The 20524-nt window shown below is 38.5% G+C and overlaps 1 protein-coding gene across 1 annotated transcript in view; it reads left to right on the forward strand.

Annotated features, from left to right (window-relative positions):
• TDRD5 (tudor domain containing 5) overlaps nucleotides 1-20524 on the forward strand; it is a 109847-nt gene that overhangs the window by 87626 nt on the left and 1697 nt on the right. The gene's annotated exons all lie outside the window — the stretch shown is intronic.

Genomic DNA, 20524 nt, shown 5'->3' on the forward strand with positions numbered 1-20524 from the left:
CCACATCCTGAAGCGTTAGTCATGTAAACACTTTTACATTTAAAAAAAATTAAGTGGTCTTTTCAGCACAGGCAGTTTCCTGGTGGCTAAAAACAAAATTCTAGAGACTAGTTCTTGAAACTTGGCTGTGCCATTTCTTTAGGCCTCACAGTTCCCAGGAGGGTCAGTGTTTAAGTGTCTGTAGGATATGGTGTTCTCTGAAGTTAAATTATGTGAAACACCGTATAGCTCAAAGTATGAACCATCAAGAACAAATGAGACCTTTGGAAAGGTGAAATTAAAGAATGTAAGTGGTACTAATTTAAATTCTTTGTGGTGATATACCAGATTTATCCCCAAATTAAAGAAATCCAATACAGAAGCATTTTTTAGAAGTAAAATCTGAGAAAGAGCTGTGAATTACTTGTTTGCTACATCTAACTTGATTCTCACCTTCTGGGCCCCTCCCTCCTTTAAGGTCTCCTCTGTCAGGATTACATGGCAGAGCTGGCCCTGATTTATGCTCTTTGTACAATAAGGAGTTCGTCCTTTTCTCAACTACTTAATCAGCAAAATGTCCACTAAGGAAGAGAATGAGATGAAAATAAATAGGAAGTACATTTAAATTTAGACTATTACTGGCTGAAACTTCTTTCTTAGTATTAAGCAATCATGAAACCAAGTTAAATCTGAAGTTTCTAAATTCTGGTAGTTTTTGGTTTAAAAACCTTAAAGAAAACATATTTAATGCAATAAAATTTAAAAATCCAGATTTACCTTAAATTCCAATGTAAGAATTATGATATTCTAATTGACCAAAAAAAAGTAATTTGGAAATATCACTGATAGTTGACCCAGCAGAAGGAACAGGTTCCCATTTGGGTGTTTTTTATTTTATATCAGGCATCTTTATTGGAGAAGACAGTTGGAAAGTTATAGGAAGGGCCAATGAACAGTTAAATATCATATGACAGTTAAATATCATTTATGATACTCAACCATGATACAACCTGGAAAAGTTCTGTTTTTCATGTAGGTTTAAGTAATTATCTACAATTTGTTTTTAAAGAAGAAAATTCATTTTGGAATTATGCTTCTTAGAATTCTTCCTTTATTTTTTTTCTTAAGATTTATTTTTTATTCATGAGAGAGACAGAGAGAGAGGCAGAGACATAGGCAGAGAGAGAAGCAGACTCCCCACAGGGAGCCTGACAGGGGACTCCATCCCCGGACCAGGATCATGCCCTGAGCCAAAGGTAGATGCTCAACTGCTGAGCCACCCAGGCATCCCGAATTCTTCCTTTAAAGAAGAAACCATGTTTGAATAATATACTTCACTTCTCCAGATGGGCTCTCATTGGGTTTGGGACAAAGTGAATTTGGTAGAAGCAGTATTTACATATTTAGTAGGTCATACCATAACTCTGTCAATAGCATGAGCTATCAGGAGGAACTCTGCGAATGCCAGGTAACCTGACAGAGACTAATTTTACACTTTGCCAGTTAGATGCGGGGTTATGGAATCACTGTTCTAATAAGGCTCTTTCATAATCCTATCCATTTGCAAATGGCCAGATAGAGAATCATTTTAGACAGAGGCATCTCAAACTAATGAGTGTCAATACAGTTTGAATGAAGCCTCTTCAGATATTAATAGTTAACTTCCTGAGTGAGCAGAGTGAAGAATGAACCTCTGAGAAGCTTGTACATATTTTGACTACTTGGCTTTGACTAAGACAGCTGATCCTGCTATGTGTTTTCCTGCCTTCTTCCATAGATGGGTCTTGCTTGGTAGTTAACTAAAATAGCCCAAAGCATCAAAAAGTGTAGATCATTTGAACTTGAGTAAATAGATTCAGGTATATGGGCAGGAATAACAATAAGAAGTGTTAAAAAGATAGAAAAAAAAAAAGATACATAGATGCTCTGTAGGTTAGGGTTAAGTTAACTATATTTTATTGTCTAAAAAGATGGGTTGATGTATATTGTACTTGGAATTGTCCCCCTCCCCATATTTTTGTCGTTAAGGATCCATTAGAAGTAATAGAATTCCCCCAAGAAGTGTTGATTGGGAAGTGGGAGTTTGAGTGTGTGAGAGGGAATGGGGATGAGAACATAAAGGAAAATGCTGGTTATAAACTCTTTAGATACGGAAGAGGGAGTAGCTTTACTGACAGCCACTCAGGTTTTAAATCAGTGGCTCATAGCAAAGACCTGTCTCCTATCTAAATACCTACCATGGGATTTCAAAAGAGAGGCTCTTCCAGCTGCAGTCAGCTATGACTGTTACCCACCCTCTGACTCTCACACATCTGAGAAGCCAGTTGCCCATTACAAGGCATGGCGAAAACCAGAGGCTTCTACCTACAGACTCTTTCTAACCTGGGGACTTAGAATTACAGAGTTCTGATCTAGGGGGGACCTTAGATGAAGAAATTTGAAGCCTAGAAAGACTGATTTGTCCATGGTCACAGGCCTTAAAGTCCCTATCTGCTGAGACCTCACTCAGCACCCTATCTACAGGAAAATATTGCAACTGTCTTATGTAGTTTAAATGATTTGATGCCAGAAGACATAGTTTGGTAAGTAAGTCCAAAAGAATAGTGGTTCTGATAGCTGGGCACAAACCCCTGGTGTTGGGAGGGGAGAGAGATTGATTTACAAGATCTTGTCATCTGGAATGTGGCTAGCTTAAATAACAGTGGGCCAATTCTGTGGCCAAAGAGTCTAAATAGGGTGGGGGACATAGTAAGGGATGGGAAACCAACATCTTCTGAAGCTTCCTACTGACGTTTATACACAGGTGGCAAGACTTTTCTAACTTTTGATATCTTTTCAGAATTAAATTCATCATATATATATATATATATATATATACACACACACACACACACAATGTCATGGACAGCATTAATCATAATTTGCAGGAGCCATCACTAAGACATTTAAAACTTTTTAATATCCTGTAGCCCATTCAGATCTTAATGTTTTCCAAGATGCCAGCCAGGGTGCATAGCAACTCTGTCTAGATTCTTTGAAGATAGCCGTACTCCTAACAGTTAGGTATCATATGTCTCATTTAGTCAATTGCCAGTAAACCTAGGAAGTTTTTAGTGTCATTAGCCTACTGGAGCCAGAATACTTTAAATTCTGCCATTTTTAACTATGTAGACAAATTATTTTAACTTCTCAATCAAGGTTTTCTCTAACATTTAGAATCCCAGTTGACTTGTATGCCACTTTTCACATGAAATTGAGTGTTTGACCCACTTGAGACTTGAGTGCAGAATTTATTCACCGCTAAAATTTCTTGGTTATAAGCATAGTTTTCAGGAAATACTTTTTTTTTTTTTTAAAGATTTATTTATTTATTCATTCAGAGAGAGAGCGAAGAGAGAGGCAGAGACACAGGCAGAAGGAGAAGCAGGCCCCATGCAGGAAGCCCGATGTGGGACTTGATCCCGGGTCTTCAGGATCACACCCTGGGCTGCAGGCGGCGCTAAACCGCTGCGCCAACGGGTCTGCCCTCAGGAAATACTTTTAACTTTTTGTTTGGTATAAACTTTGTTTTATATTTTGGTTAAAATTTTAAAAAATATTAATTTATGGAAAAATGTTTATAAGAAACATTGTTTACTTGATTATGTCTCAGTGCAATTTAGATAATTTGATGAGGAAACCAAACTTAGGACTGTTTCTCTGCTCTATTAACTTTTGTTATGGAACTAATGGAAAGTTACTGAGATCAAGGAATAATGATTGGCTTATCTTTGGAGTTTGTAACAGCGTTTTTTATTTATTTTATATATTTGGGAAGTTGGAATTTGTTTTGTGAAAAAAATGTCTAGGTGTTTTTTTGTAACTAGCTTTCTGTTATGATTCCGCAGGAATGAAAATTTCACTTAAATATGTGACCCAAAGAACTTAATTGACTAAAATACGAAATTTGCTTATATAGTTGTGCAAATAGAGATTTGACAGTTGTCTTGGCTAAAATATTTGTCCTCATTTTTGGCATGTCCTTTTTATTCTTGACCTTTGTAAACCTTGCTATGTTGTAGATAGACTCTTATTCCATGCAGTTGGAATTCATTCACACCAGAGCTACTTCTTAAGTAGCTGACAGCCACATTTTAGACCTGTTTTATTTCTCTTGTTGATAGCAACATGTCACAGCCTTCTAAGCCATGTTCCAGTGTTTAAATTCTCTTCTGAGACTTTCCACGCACTGAATGCCAAACGTGGTCTCCACTTGCAGCTGTAATTCAGTGTTCTTTCAGCTGCTTGCTTGATCACCCAATTCCACATTCAGAGCCTTTGCTATAGTAGCTCTTCTGCCTGGAGCAGATTATTTCCAGGTGATTTCTCAAATGCCATTCAGGTGGTTTGGCACAACCTTATCCTTAATCTGTCATTCCATGGGACCATAAGTTAGCAACCAAAGTCACCTCGGTTCATTTCTTACTGCAACAAATGACTCCTTGACAGAAGTATCCTCTTTCTGCAATTGTCACTCATATGGTTGGATGAAAAATATCTTCTGATACCTTTTGGAGGAAAATACTTGTCAACTAAGTAAGACTGTGTGTGTGTACCAGGATATTGACTATTGAGCAAAGTATCCCCACAGGATGTTCCCTATTTCTTCCTCATGATACCTGTCTTCCTCTTTCCTAATGGATGCCTGTCTTCTCCTTTGCTTAGAAGGATGAAACTTAAACATGTATGATATGGACTAGAGTCAAAAGTTTACCCTTTCTTTTCCTAATTTCTATGACCCCTGAAACATATCCTACACTTTCTTCAACAGGAGTTTCGAGGGATCGCCCTTCTCTGCTGCCAGTGTTCCCTACACCATCTGCTAGTTGCTTCAGATAAAAATTTAGGAGTAGAATCATCCTGACTGCTCCCTGCCCTTCATCCCTACATTCAATCCATATCAAATCCTGTCAAATTCTACCTCCTAAGTATCTCAGTAACCCACCTATTTTTCTGTAAATCTACTGCCATCGTGTTAGGCCAATCCACCTTCATGTCTTTTCTGGCATAGGGTAGATGTTCAGTAAGTAATTTTATTGAGTTAGATGAATGAGTAAACAGAATAGGATATGAGTAAGGTTCATTGAAATCTTGATCTTTTTTCTACAATGCTATGTTCTGAATATCGATAATACAGAGGGCTTTATTGGAAGGAGTCTAATCAAACACAAACATCCTACTTAAACTTTACATAAAATTGAATAAAGAGCATGTTCTCTAAGTAAGAGAACTGAGTAGAATGACCACATACTTTGTCTAGGTTATTTTTCTGCATAAACCATACTTAGTTATTTTTCTGGTTCGGTTTGTGAGAGAAAATGGCAAAAAAGAAAAGGCAGTTTGATCCTTGCAGCTTCTCAGCAATCAACCTCTGTGGCCTCCTTGCAGAAAAGTTTGATTTGTCAAACTGGCTCCTTTTAGTTTATCGTTCTTTATTCGTGGAAGCCTACCTCTGACATCCCAGTTCATTTTCCAGAAAATCTTTCAGCACCACAGACCCAGTTTCAGTGATGAAACAAATGCATTTAAAAGTGCTCTTTATGGACAGCCCTGGTGGCTCGGCGGTTTAGCGCTGTCTTTAGCTCAAGGCCTGATCCTGGAGACCTGGGATGAGTCCCATGTTGGGTTCCTTGCATGTGTTCCCTCTGCCTGTGTCTCTGCCTCTCTCTCTCTCTCTCTCTCTCTCTGTCTCTCATTAATAAATAAATAGAATCTTTTTTTAAAAAAAAGTGCTCTTTAGGGATTTATATATTAGTTTGGACGTAAACTGCTTTTCCTGGACCTAGTTTGGTGCTAAATTGAGTTGTAAGGAGGGTGGGGCAGGTCTGTGGTGGTGCTGGACCCTGCCAAAGCGATGACTCCAGGGGCAAAGGGAAATGAAAGAAACCCAAGAATCTGTTCTCTTTACCAAGAGAACTCTCTTACCTTTTGTTTTTTTGGTGACTTTTCTGCCATTAATTCTTTGGAGATTAATGTTGTAATGTTTTCTGTTTTGAATTCAGTGTAGTGTGAGAACATGTGATTTAAAAACATTAATGCAACTAAAGAAATGAGCAGGGAAACTACTGCTAGTTTTAAATTTGTTCCCTGGTAAAAGTTAAATTATGGATTCCCACTGAAGAATAAAATGCTGGCGACTAACCATGACCAAGCATTACCGAGGCAGCAGGTAGGGCAGCAGTTTGCAAGCCTGGCCTTGTATCTTAATCACCCCGAGGAACGTTCGAAAACTTGCACAGCTTGGATCACATCTTCCCCCAAAGGTCCTGATTTAAGTGGTCTCCTATGGCTCAATGAGCAGGAAGGGCTCCGAACCAATGTGCAAGAGGATAATGTCAACTCTGTCCCGATTAGGACAAACCACTTGGATGCATGTCCTGCCTCTGGAATGGTGATTCTCAAGGCGGGGGGTGGGTGGTTTAGAGGAACAGATTGCCAGTGAGGACAGCACTTTTTCAGACTAGTCAGGCTACCAACTCAGCCCTGCCATCCATCTCCTTTGCCTTTTTGCCTCTCGCTAGTGGAGCTCAGCGTCCAGCCTCCCCTCCCTTCTCCCAGGCATACCTGATGCAGGGGGCCACTGAGACAGACTGGTGTGGGAATAAGAAGTTGAGAACTACTGTGCTTGAAGCAGCAGCATGACAGCCTACAGCAACTGATTTTTAAAAATTTTATCAAATTGTAATAATACAACATGAGGCTTATCCACTAAATATTTTCGGGAACACAATACAGTATTTACTAGAGGCCCAGGGATGTACAGCAGATCTCTAGAACTCCATCTTGAGTTATTGAAGCTTTAACCTCACTGATTAGCAACTCCCTATTTCCCACACACAGATCTTCATTTGATTGTCATATTCTTTTCTATCCCATGGTGGCACTTTCCCACTAAATCACATACTTGAATTGTGGTGGCCTTTCTTACCCCTCTCTCAGGAAGAGCCAAATGTTACGGCAGTCTGCGAAGTGTTGAAGCAACACACACAATGGTGGAGCCAGTGGTAACACTTTATTGTTTGCTAACCGGACAGTAGTCATTTTATCTTGGATCCTTGATGTGAAATCTGAATAGAACTGAATTTCCGGATGTCCTTGGAAGGAGTCGGCAGGAATGTTAGGGTGATCTGGTGTTAGTAGAGGACTTTGGCTGAGGGCTTGTCTGTGATAGTGCTCAGGCTTTCCTTCGAGTGGACACACAGCTAAGCTTTCAGGAACAGCTGCTGAAATGGAGCGGAAGTACTGTGAGAAAACCCTGTAACAACTTTAATTTAGGGATTATGAACCTAGGATTCCTCTACTTGAATTGCTCCTCAGAGTAAAGTTGATGAAGGAAATAATGCACACTGGATTAAAAAAACAAAACTTTTTTTGTTCTAAAAGTGAAATGTGAAATGAAGCACTTTACAGAGTCAGTTTTGCCCTCTCATCACTGCCAGGTGGCGCTCGAGGACAGACGTTCTTTTGCCAAGCCCAGAGCCAAATCTTTACTCTTACACAGCACTGTAGGATTGCTGAGTTGGAAGTCCAACCTCTCTTTTTACTTGATAAAACAAGCTGAGTGACAAAGTGAATTTAGGTGGAGGGAATAAGGGTCTTAGAATAATTCTCATAGGGTGATCATCTTTCCCACAGTTTAAAATTTCTCCAATTTAGCCTTACATAAAGCTGCCTCTTACACAGCTTAGACTTTCCTGCTGCATGGCTCCTTTTTATCCTTGAAGGCAGTGGGGAGACACCAACAAGGCTCTACTCATATTTAGAAGTGACAACTACTAATTCTAACATGCTCTGTTGAAAAAATTTTAAGAAAAAAAAATCACCTTTCCATCTTTATTTTGTATTCTCCAGAGCAGACAGGTTCTGACCTGTTTATAAGTTTGTTATAGGGAAAAGAAAGCAAAATTCTTATACTTTAGGCACATCGTGAGTCTTTACATAAAGGGATTTTCTTATTCCAGTGCATTAAATTTTGGGTGTGTGTGTGTTTTCTGGGGGAAGGCTACTCAGATTCTCAGAAATGATTAAGAATGCCTGCAGGAATTCTACATTCTGTGTTTAAGACTGTATGCTCTCCAGGTCCTCCAGGGAGATGGAAAACAACCATTAGCCCTTGTGACTTCACTTTCAAGTGAAGACAAGCAAGATCCCTGGTGTAGAGAGTGGGTTTAACTTACAACGAGATCTTGAGTCAGTTAAAATAACTGTCACTTGTAGAGGGCTTTACACGTCGCAAAGCAGCAGAGACAGCTGCCATCAAAAGTTAATGAGTTTAGATCACATTAGCACAAGGATGTTATTACCCAAGACAGGAGATTATTTTGTAAGTTCTTCACCCTCTTCACTTCTGGGTGCACCGCCTTTACAAAAGGGGTAGACCAGTATTCATAAGAGAATTGCTTGAATGGTAAGAGCTTTATTGTGTTCATATAATGTGCCATAAGCTGTTTCAAGTGCTTTATGTAGATTATTTCATTTAATCATTACAACAGCACTACTCTCATTTTACAGATAGGGAACTTGAGTCATTGAAAGGTTGGCTATCTCACTATACTGTGCCAGAAATTAACACTGTGTCATAATAATTTTAATATAAAATTACTAAGTACTTTATGTTGTATCTTCTACATATTTTATTTAATTTTCACTGCATCCTTCTCTATTTTTTTTTTTTTTTATGAGAGGAGAAACCTGTAGCTCAGAAAATGAAATCACATTTAGTCAGTTGCAGGAACTAAATATGGCTGATTCCCCCAAAGAGTTATCTATATTGTCTTCCACTGTGCTTCTCCTATTCCCTCTTTAACCCACTCCAGTTCTGCCCACACCATTCTGCCAGAAGTGCTCCTGTTCTGGTATCCAGTGATCTCCACATAGCTGAATTCAGTAGTCAGCCCTCAGTCCTCACCTTGCCTAACCTGTCAGTATCATTTGGCACTCCTCTTCTTCAGGGACATCACAGTCTCTAGGGTTCCCTCTTCCTTGTTGGTCAGTTCTACACACCTCCTTTTCTGGCTCCTCCTCTTCACCTTGACCTCTCAATGCTGAAGGGCAGCAGTCCTCACTTTCTTGTTGAGCTCCTCCAGGCTTATGGCTTTAGTTACCATCTACATCCCAAAGATTTTATATTTATATTTATATCTTTAGCTGAGAGCTCTCTCCTGAGCTCCATACTCAAATTCCTCCATGGCGTTTCTGCTCAGATACCCAAATGCCATTTCAAACTTAGCCAGTCCAAAATGTCCCCCGACTTGTGCCCCAAACCACACCACCTCCAGAGCCTTCTGTAAAAATAGTGTGGCAACTCCTTCTGTCTACCTATGCAGACCAAAATCCTTGGAGTTATCACCAATTCTTCTTTCTCTCATACCCTGCACCTAGTGAGCCAGCAAATCCTACTGGCTACACCTTAAAAATGTATCTGGGGTTGCACCTCTTCCCACCACCCGCACTCCTACCACCTGGTCTGAATTGTGTTTAGCCTGGGTTACTTCAACAACTTCATCTAGCTCCCCCACTCCCTACATCGCTCGTTCCTCTGTTCTGTACAAAACAGCCAGGGAGAACCATTCAAACTCTTTAAGTCTACTGGAATCCCTCTTCTGCCCAAGACCCTCCAAGGGCCCCCAGTTTGCCTCAGAGTCCCTGCAATGGCATTCAAGTGGTGGTGTTGCTAGATAAAATGCAGGATGCCCAGTTCAATTTGGATTTCAGATAAACAGTTTTTTAGTATAAGTATGTCTCATGCAGTATTTGGGACATAATTGTACTTTTAAAATATTCATTATGGATCTGAAATTCAAATTAACTGGGAATCTATGTTTTTAGTTGCTAAATCTGCCAACAGTACTCACAAGGCCTTACATGACATGCCCCATTGCCTCTCTGACTTCATCTCTTACAATCTCCCCCTTGTTCACTACATTCCACCCACACTGACCATGCTTTCCTTGAGTATAGTCGGGCAGCCCCCACCTTTGACTTTGTCTGGCTTTTCTCCTTCCACTATCTGAATCTTCTCACAGAAGTCATTTTGAAAATTATTGCTTAATCCCCTTGCTCCTGATCACCCTCTTTTTCCCCATAGCTCCTAACTTCTAATATAAGATATACCATTTTATTCTCTATTTATTGTTTGTTCGATCAACGAGGATTAAACTCCCCACAAGTGTGCTTTTTTAAAAAAATATTTTATTTATTCATGAGAAAGAGACATAGGCAGAGGGAGAAGCAGGCTTCCCACATGGAGGCTGACATGGGACTCAATCCCAGGACCCTGGGATCATGACCTGCCGAAGGCAGATGCTCAACCACTGAGCCACCCAGGTGTCCCTAGGCAAGTGTTTTTGTATGCTTTGCTCATTGAATCCTGAGAGGCTAAAACAACAGTGTATGATAAGTATTTGTTGAATGATTTCAAAAGCCTAGGTTTCTTTCCCTTGCATGATATATATCCCCTCTGTTTTTAACTTGTCTTAGGACAAATATTCGAAGAACCTGAGAGTGTAGAGCCTGGAGAGATGATTGCCTGAGGTGGAGAATGCACTTACATCCCAGCTGCAACATCCTTTTGTCCTGGGGGCATTCTGAATCAAGGCACAGGATTGTCCACATCTCTCTGCCTGGGCCTTGACCATGTCCCTGGACCCTCCACATTGCCCTCTATTTAACAAAAAAACTTGTTTCTTTTGTATGTGCTGATACTTATGCAAAACTCCAAGGATCCGAGTATAAATGAGATAGCTCCTACTTAGAAGGACCTTACAGTGAGGTTTCTGCCTGTCTGATTAAATGAAAGGGGATAGGGCCTGACTGGCCATATTTGCCCCTCTCCAAAGAAAGCTTCCAGGTGCCCTTTCTATCCCATCATCTTCCCCTAGGTTCTTTCCCCCTTTGACAACCCCCAAGAGAAAAGCCAAGCGAATATTAAGCAGGAGCAATGAGAAGAACATCTACTGTAACCTCTCTGTGACCCCGGTGCGGTAACTTGCACAGATAAATTAAAGCAAGCGCAGGAAGCCTGTTGGCGTCAGTCTCGAATGACGCCAACAGGAAGGTGGAGCAGGAGAGGGAGGATATGTGAGTGTACGCATGGGCACAGAGCAGATTTGCTGCTGAAAATCGTTGCCCTCTACCACATCCCAGGAGCAAAAATCATTACAACTAGGATAATAATGTTTACTCAATAGCTTTGTATAAATTTTCAACCTACCTTATTTCTGAACTATTATGATCCTGAATTATTGAGTAGAGAAATGACAGCCTTAATATGCAGTTGCTGACTAGAAAAATCTAGGACAGTCGCCGAAGTGTTGTAGTAACATGGTTCAAATGCATAAATTAGAAAGATGAGGAAAGAAGTGTCTTTGGGGGCAGGATAGTTTTCTCTCTTCCCCCCTGCATTCTAGGTGGACCATCAGCACGTATCTGTCACTAGATGAGAGGGCTCTCATTTTCTAATTCAATGAAAATTGATGATGGGTCTGTTTGACACAGGCTGTGTAACTTCCTGTTTCCATGGTATTAAATTTGTTAAAAGAGCTCATCCTTTACTAAAAGAAGATAGCTTCCTAGTGCAACCGACCAGGCATACAGGGGGAAGAAAAAAAAACAGGCCTTGGGATCAACTATTTGCCAGTAGCAAGAACTCGTTCTTTCTCTCTTGAAAGAAAATGATCAGATGTCAAGTAGAACTCAGGACACCTCCCAGGACAGCCCAGGGATGTGGAGGGAAGCCTGGACCCGGCGGATCTTCTAAGGCTGAACCAGCCTGGTTACACTGGCAGTGGGCCATTCTGATTGAGCATTCTCTCATTTTCATTTTCATTTCTTCTCTAACTTTGCTCAGTGTGTTCCATGACCAGCTAGAGTGCCCTGCCCAGCCCCCTAGCTTGGCAGCACTGACCCTGGGTGCACTTCTTAGAGTTAGTTCTTAGAGTTAGGATTTAGCCACTAGGCTCAAATTTACCCATTACTCTTAGTAACTATTAGTGTCAGAGTGAAATCTATGCTCCTGACTAAATCATCCCTGCCCCTCTTTTCTTCTTTACAGTGTATGTTAACAAGGGAGTGAATCTGCTCTCTGAGCACTTGCTTCAACAGCTTGAAGGTTTTCCCATCAGTCTTTATCTTTGGCTTAATATAATGCTTTCTCTTCCTTGGTAATAATATTCTATGAGGAAATATTTTAAACTTGTTTTGACATTGTTCATATATTATTCCTATTACCTTGATGAGGTGGGAATCTGGAAATAAGAGTTGAGTTGCAGGGATCCCTGGGTGGCACAGCGGTTTAGTGCCTGCCTTTGGCCCAGGGCGTGATCCTGGAGACCCCGAATCGAATCCCACGTCGGGCTCCCGGTGCATGGAGCCTGCTTCTCCCTCTGCCTATGTCTCTGCCTCTCTCTCTCTCTCTCTCTCTCTCTCTCTGTGACTATCATAAATAAAAATTAAAAAAAAATTCCCAGAAAACTTGACTATCTAGTAATCCTTTGTGGAGTGCCTGCTTTATGGAGAGGCGATAAATGAATGAAGGAAATGAAGCTCTAAGTATCTAGGACCAAATAGGCACTTCTTAGATCCTATGTTTCAAAGTGATATGATATTGAGTTAATTCTCAAATTAACCAAAATCCTGAGAATTCTATCAAGGAGAAAACATTCCATTGACCCCCATCTCAGCTGAGTCAACTTTCAGTTCTTAATCAATCCTCCCCTGTTCCAGACAAATGTCAGTGAGTAAGTAGTTCCTCGTTTCTAATTTACTCATGTAGGGTGACATGAAGTATTATTTTAACTATGAAAAGATGTTAAATTTCTTCATCATGATATGCCAACAGTGAGGCAGTGAGGCAATCTGGAAGAAATGGATGCATTCCTAGAAGCTTATGAACTACCAAAACTGAAACAGGAAGAAATAGAAAACCTGAACAGACCCATAACGAGCAAGGAAATTGAAGCAGTAATAAAAAATCTCCCAAAAAACAACAGTCCAGGGCTGAAAGTCTTCCCAGGGGAATTCTACCAAACATTTAAAGAAGAACAAATACCTATTCTTCTGAAGCTGTTTCAAAAAATTGAAATGGAAGGAAAATGTCCAAACTCATTCCAGGAGGCCAACATTATCTTGATTCCAAAGCTAGACAAGGATGGCACCAAAAAGGAGAATTACAGACCAATATCCCTGATGAACATAGATGCCAAAATCTTCACCAAGATATTAGCCAATAGGGTCCGACAGTACATTAAAATGATTATTCACCATGACCAAGTGGGATTTATTCCTGGGCTACAAGGGTCATTCAGCATTTGCAAGTCAAAACAGCATTTTACATCGTATTAAAAAAAGAAAGGACAAGAACCATATGATCCTCTCAATAGATGCATAAAAACAGATTTGACAAAATACAGCATCCTTTCTTGATTAAAAATCTCCACAGTGTAGGGGTAGAGGGAACATACCTCAATATCATAAAGCCTTATACAAAAAGCCCACAGCAAATATCATCCTCAATGGGGAAATACTGAGAGCTTTCCCCCTAAGGTCAGGAACACGACAGGGATGTCTACTTTTAACCAATGTTGTTCAACATAGTACTTAAAAGTCCTAGTTTCGGTAATGAGGCAACAAAAAGAAATAAAAGGTATTCAAGTTGGCATGGAAGAAGTCAAACTCTCACACTTCACACTTTGCAGATAGCATGATACCTTATGTCAAAAACCCAAAAGACTACTCTCAAATTATTAGAACTCATACAGGAATTCAGCAACATGCTAGGATATAAGATCAATGCACAGAAATCAGTTGCATTTCTATTCACTAACAATGAGACAGAAGAAAGAGAAATTGAGGAATTGATTCCATTTTTAATTACACCAAAACCATTAGATACCTAGGAATAAACCTAACCAAAGAGGTAAATAATCTGTACTCTAAAAACTACAGAACACTTATTAAAAGATATTGAGGAAGACAAAGAAATGGAAAAAAATTCCATGCTCATGGATTGGAAAAATATTGTTAGAATGCCAGTGCTACCCAGAACAATCTACACATTCAGTGCAATACCTATCAAAATGCCATTAACTTTTTTCCAAGAGCTGGGACAAATAATCCTAATATTTGTATGGAACAAGAAAAGATCCCGAATAGCCAAAGGAATGTTGAAAAAGAAAACTAAAACCAGTGGCATCACAATTCCAGACTTCAAGCTCTATTACAAAGTTGTAATCATCAAGACAGAATAGTACTGGCACAAAGACAGACACACAGATCAATGGAACAGAATAGGGAACCCAGAAATGGGCCCTCAACTCTATGGTCAACTCATCTTCAACAAAGCAGGAAAGAATATCCAATGAAAAACTACAGTCCCTTCAACAAATGGTGTTGGGAAAATTGGGTAGCCACACGTAGAAGAACGAAACTGGACTATTTTTTTACACCATACACAAAGGTCAACTCAAAATGGATGCAAGTGAGACAGGAATCCATCAAAATCCTAGAGAACACAGGCAGCAACCTCTGTGACCTCTGCTACAGCAACTTCTTTCTAGACCCATCTCCAAAGGCAAGGCAAACAAAAGCAAAAATGAACTACTGGGACTTCACCAAGATTAAAAGTTTCTGCACAGCAAAGGAAAGAGTCAACAAAACTTAAAGGCTGAGTAATTGGGTGGTAGGCATTAAGGGGGGACATGTGATGAGCCCTGGGTATAATATGCAACTGATGAATTGCTGAACTCTATGTCTTAAACTAATGATGTATATGTTGGCTATTTAAATTTAAATTTGTCATGTTACTAAAAAGTGTATAACACAAAAGTGAAAGATGATTGTTAGATTTTTTCCACTGTGTTAAATCTCCACCTCCTTCAAACACAGAGGACCCATTTTTTAAAAAATTTATTTTATTTATTTATGATAGGCACACAGTGAGAGAGAGAGGCAGAGACATAGGCAGAGGGAGAAGCAGGCTCCATGCACCAGGAGCCCGATGTGGGATTCAATCCCGGGTCTCCAGGATCACGCCCTGGGCCAAAGGCAGGCGCCAAACCACTGCGCCACCCAGGGATCCCCGTGAGGACCCATTTTTAAACTAAGGAATCAGTCTTAAGAGACATTAAAACCAAGTGTTAATAAATGTCTGGATATCTAATCCTCACCTCCTTTAGTAGTCAACATTTATTTGCTGAGGATCTTCTGTGTTCTGGGCATTGTGCTAGATGCTAAAGACAAAAGATTATTACTGTATTTAAGGATTTCACAGTTTGGTGAGAGGGTGGACAGGATGAAGAGAACTTGCAGGTAAACAACCATAATAGGATGTGATAAGTGCTCTAGAGCATATACAGGGATCCTGGGCAGCATAGAAGGCTTGACCCAGCCTAGCTAGAGGGCAGTATATACTGCAGGGATTTTTTTTTTTTTTTTTTTCAGAAGTTGCCACTTAAGCTGGGTTAGGTCATACACCTGTCTCTAGTTCCAGTGCATGAAGGTATTTCAAAAGCACTTAAAAGATCCTTCAAAAGCACAAAAGGAAGCAATGAGGCATTGGGAAATACATTCCAGTTGGCTGAGAAAAGAAACAAGTTAAATCAGTTTAAGGAAAATTACCCCAAACTTGTAGAGTCTAAAAGATGGGACCTTTCATGTTAAGCTAAGAGCATTTTCTAATAAGCCTACCAACCTTTATTTGCATAACTAATTATGGTCTAAACATTTTGCAAGTCTGTAAAATTTATAATGTGATTTTCTTTTCTGCCAGTATGAAGAGGATAACTCCATGGGTTATGTTTTTTTGTCCTTTGGAGCATTAACCAAAACTAACTTATTATTTCACTATTTCTTTTTTTTCTTCGTTCATTATAAGGACCTCATTTTCACATGGTCTTTGAAAATACCTTTGACGTCCTGCTGGTGTTATCATTAAGGAGTTCAATAAAACTTTGAAATGAGCTCACTGTTTTTTTAAGAATCGAGTTTTTAAAATTTTGAGAACTACTTTGATGGATAAGTATGAGCAGAACAAATAGCTCATTATAAAAGCAAATGCTGTATACTGTGTTTATTCAATATAGGTTTTTAATTTATTGATATTACCCAACCTCATTGCTACATTATCCTCTGTTTTTCCATCCTAAAAGAAATGATATTCATTAATGCTCTAGACTCAGCACTTTCATCTAAGCAGCAATTTCAACTATTGTTCTGTCACCTATGTACACTAATAGGAATAGTTTTTCACTGCTAACGGCCATCTGTGGGAATGTTAATATGTTTTTCCTTTTGATTTAAAAATAATCTGAGAAAGCATATGCATTCACAAAGATTAATTTGGGCACATCAGAACTATATAGTAGCATGTGGCAATTGAGAGAGGCTTTCAGAAGATCACCATATATCTTTCTGGAAGTAAGGCAATACCATGATTAGGATACTTTCTACTGTGCTTGCCCATTGCAAAATCCAAAACTTTAGACACAAATTTAAACTGGGTGATTTTTAAATTAGTGTGTGGATATTTTTAAAGGAGTTCATTTTTTCTTCACATAATTAATTGCACCTGAATCGAGAGACAAAGGTATAGATGAGTAAGATGGAGAGTGAGTATGCACCAAGCAGAGACCGCATGTGCAGAGGCACATGTGGGGGGCAAGGGCATCATGTATTTAAGGAGCTTGGAGTAAGTCAATATGGCTGAATCATTGAGTACAGGTAAGGTAATGGAGAAATAATGCTGACCAAATGAGGCAAAATGAAAATGGGCTTGCAAACCATGCAAATGAATTGTGATTTCTGAGGGCAATTGGAAGTTTTTTGTTTTGTTTTCATTTAAATTCTAGTCTGCATACAGTGTAATATTAGCTTCAACTGTAAAATTTAGTGATTCAACACTTCCATAACAATACCTGGTTCTCATCACAAGTGCCCTCCTTAATCCCCATCTCCTATTTCACCTATCCCTTCACCCATCTGCTCTATTGTAACCATCAGTTTGTTCTCCATAGTTAAGAGTCTGTTTCGTGGTTTGCTTCTTCCCCCCCCTCCCCATGGTCATTTGTTTCTTAAGTTCCACAGATGAGTGGGATCATATGGTATTTGTCTTTCTCTGATTGTTTATTTTGCTTAGCATGATATTATCTAGCTCCATCCACATCATTGCAAATGGCAAGATTTCATTCTTTTTTATGAATTGAAGGCTTTCAAAGCACTTTATAAAGATCAGTTTGAGAGCAAATATGAAGCACAGACTGAAAGATGCAAGATTGGAAACAGGACTATTGGTTAAGAGGTTTTTGCAATAATCCATAATTCATGTAGAAGTAATGAAGGACTACAGGAGGGCATAAGGGTAGAGAGGTTCAGATTACCTCCTTTTGAAAAGGTAACACTCCAAAGATCTTATCAGAAAATGCAACTCTTTTCCATGTCTTGTCTCCACATCTATTTGTATGAAAACAGAGACAACAATAAAGCCCAAGCAATATTTTTATCTATGTCTCTTGAGTCTATTCAGAGAACAATATCTAATGACATTTGTCCTCTCCAGCTATATCTAATACTGTATGTGTATTTAAATACTGAGAGTTCATGGGACTTTCCCCATATTTCTAGGAAGAGCACTGTGAGAAGAAAAAGTCTTATGGGAGGAATATTGAACTATAGTTATCTCCCTTTCAGTCTTTTGGAAACAAATTTCCATTTTCACAATTTCAGTGAATCACTTAACTAATCAAAGCTCCTTTTCTTAAAAAATGCATCATTACCTTTTGCTAGATTTGGAATTTTCTTTGGCATGCAGTGGAAAGGCATATCAATTTTCTTAGAGAGGGCAGGGATACCAAATGGTTATTTAAGAATGAGAAGGAGACAACTGAAGAGCCCAGGACCTAAATCCATCTGGGAAAAAAGGCATCCTCTTGAGGCGAGAAGGTGGTAAGATGACATATTCATAGTGCTGAAAGAAATAGATTGCCAACCAAGAATTCTATATCCAGCAAAAATATTCTTCAAGAATAAATGAGAAATTATGATATTTCAAAATAAACAAAAACTGAGAGAACTTGTTAGTAGCAGACTTGTTCTGCAAGAAATAATACAGTGAGTTCTTCAGGCTAACATGAAGAATTAGTAACTCAAATCTACATGAAGAAATTAAGAGCACTGGTAATGGTAATTACATAGGTGAATATGAAAGACACTTTTGGTGGCTTTTTCTTCTAAAAGAAATTTTTAATTATAAATCTGTTGATGCACACAAAATGTATAAAGATGTAATTTGTATGAAAACAGTAATAGGGAGAATGGCAAGCACTAAGATAATGATATACAAAGAAACCACATGATCACCTCAATAGATGCAGAAAAACATTTGACAAAAGGCAACACTTTTATTATTGAAACACTCAATAAACTAGCAATAGAAGAGAACTTTCTCAGTTGATAAAGGGCCTTGACAAAAAAACCACTGGTAAAATTGTACTTAATAGTGAAGGACTGAAAGTTTTTGCCATAAGATCAGGAACAAGACATGGATGTGCACTTGTGCCACTTCTATTCAACATTAGAGCAGGGGTTCAAGTCAAGACATCAGACAAATAAAAGGCATTCAGATCGGAAAAGAGAAAATCTATATAATATGATCTTATATAAATGAAAATCCTAATACACACATAATCCATTAGAGCTAAGAAAAAATTCATATTTCAGGTTACAAGATTCCTATAGAAAAATCAATTGTATTTCTAAATACTAGTAATGAATAATCTGAAAATGAAATTAAGATAATTCCATTTATAATAGCATCAAAAGAATAAAATACTTAGGAACAAATTTAACAAGAAGTCTAAGACTTTGTGTACACTAAAAACTACAAAATGTTGCTGAAAAAATTAAGATCTAAATAAAAAGTCCATATTTATGGATTGGAGGACTTAATATTGTTAAGATGTCAATATTCCTGAATTGATCAATGCAATTCTTATCGAGAGGTAAAGTTTTTTTTTTTAGAAATTGATAAGCTGATTCTAAAATTGATGTGTAAATATAAGGAACTTAGAATGGCCAAAACAACATGGAAAAAAAAGTTGGAGGATTCACACTTTCAGATTTCAAAACTTACTATCAATCTACAGCAATAAAAATTGTATGACATAGCCATATTAGAATAGAATAGCCATATAAGTGAATAGAATAGAGAATAAAATTGATAGTCGAGAAATAAACCCATACATCTGTGGTCAATTGATTCTGACATAGTACCAAGTTGATACATGGGGAAAGGATCATCTTTTTAACAAATGATGGAAAGACAAATGGATAGCCACATGGAAAAGAATGAAGTTGGACTCTAGCTTGCATCATATATAAAATTAACTCAAAAAGAGTCAAAGCTGAAACTATAAAAGTGTTAAAAGAAAATATAGGTATAAATCTTAGTGATCTTGGATTTAGAAATGGTTTCTAGGATATGACACCAAAAACATAAGCAATGTAAGAAAAAAGACAGGGACACCTGGGTGGCTTAGTGGTTGAGTGTCTGTCTTTGGCTCAGGTGGTGATTCTGGGGTCCTGAGATCAAGTCTCACATCAAGCTCCCCACAGGGAGCCTGCTTCTCCCTCTGCCTGTCTCTGCCTCTCTATGTATCTCATGAATGAATAAAATTTTTATTAAAAAGTAGACAAATTGGCTTTCATCAGAATTAATTTTTTGTGCCCCAAAAGATGTATCAGGAAAGTGAAAAGATAGCCCAAAGAATGGGAGGAAATGTTTGTAAATGTATCTATGATAAGGGACTTGCACCTAGAATTTATAAGTAATAAAAAGACAAATAGCCCAGTTAAGATGGGCAAGGATCTTAACATATTTCTCCTAGGAAGATAAACAAGTGGCCAATAAGCACATAAATGGTGCTAAACATCACTAGCTATCAGGGAAATGCAAGGCAAGAGCACAATATAATACTTCACTCTCACTACCATGGCTATAATAAAAAAGACATATAATAAGTGTTGGTAAGGATGTGGAAATTGGAACCCTCATATACTTCTGGTGAGAATAAAAAATGATGCCGCTGCCTTGAAAAATAGTCTGGCTAAACACATAAATACGCTATGACCTAGAAATTTACCTCCTAACTATTTACTGAAGAGAAAAAGTTATGGACATGACTTGGACATGAATGTTCATAGAGCATTATTCACAGTAGCCAATGAAAGTGGAAACAACCCACTAATTCATGACAACTGGTGAATGAATTAAAAAAATGTGGTCTATTTTTAAAATGGAGTGTTACTCAACCACAAAAGGGAATGGAGTAGTGATGCATACTACAACATAGACGAACCTTGAAAACATGCTAAGTGAAAGAAGGCTGATAGAAAAGCCTACATTATTGTGTGATTCGGTTATATGAAATTTCTAGAACAGACAAATTCATAGAGACAAAGTAGATTGACTGCCAATGGTTAGGGGGTGTAGGGAAAAGAGAAAGTGCTAATGGGT

This window comes from Canis aureus, chromosome 6, assembly GCF_053574225.1.
Source record: "Canis aureus isolate CA01 chromosome 6, VMU_Caureus_v.1.0, whole genome shotgun sequence".
NCBI lineage: Eukaryota > Metazoa > Chordata > Mammalia > Carnivora > Canidae > Canis > Canis aureus.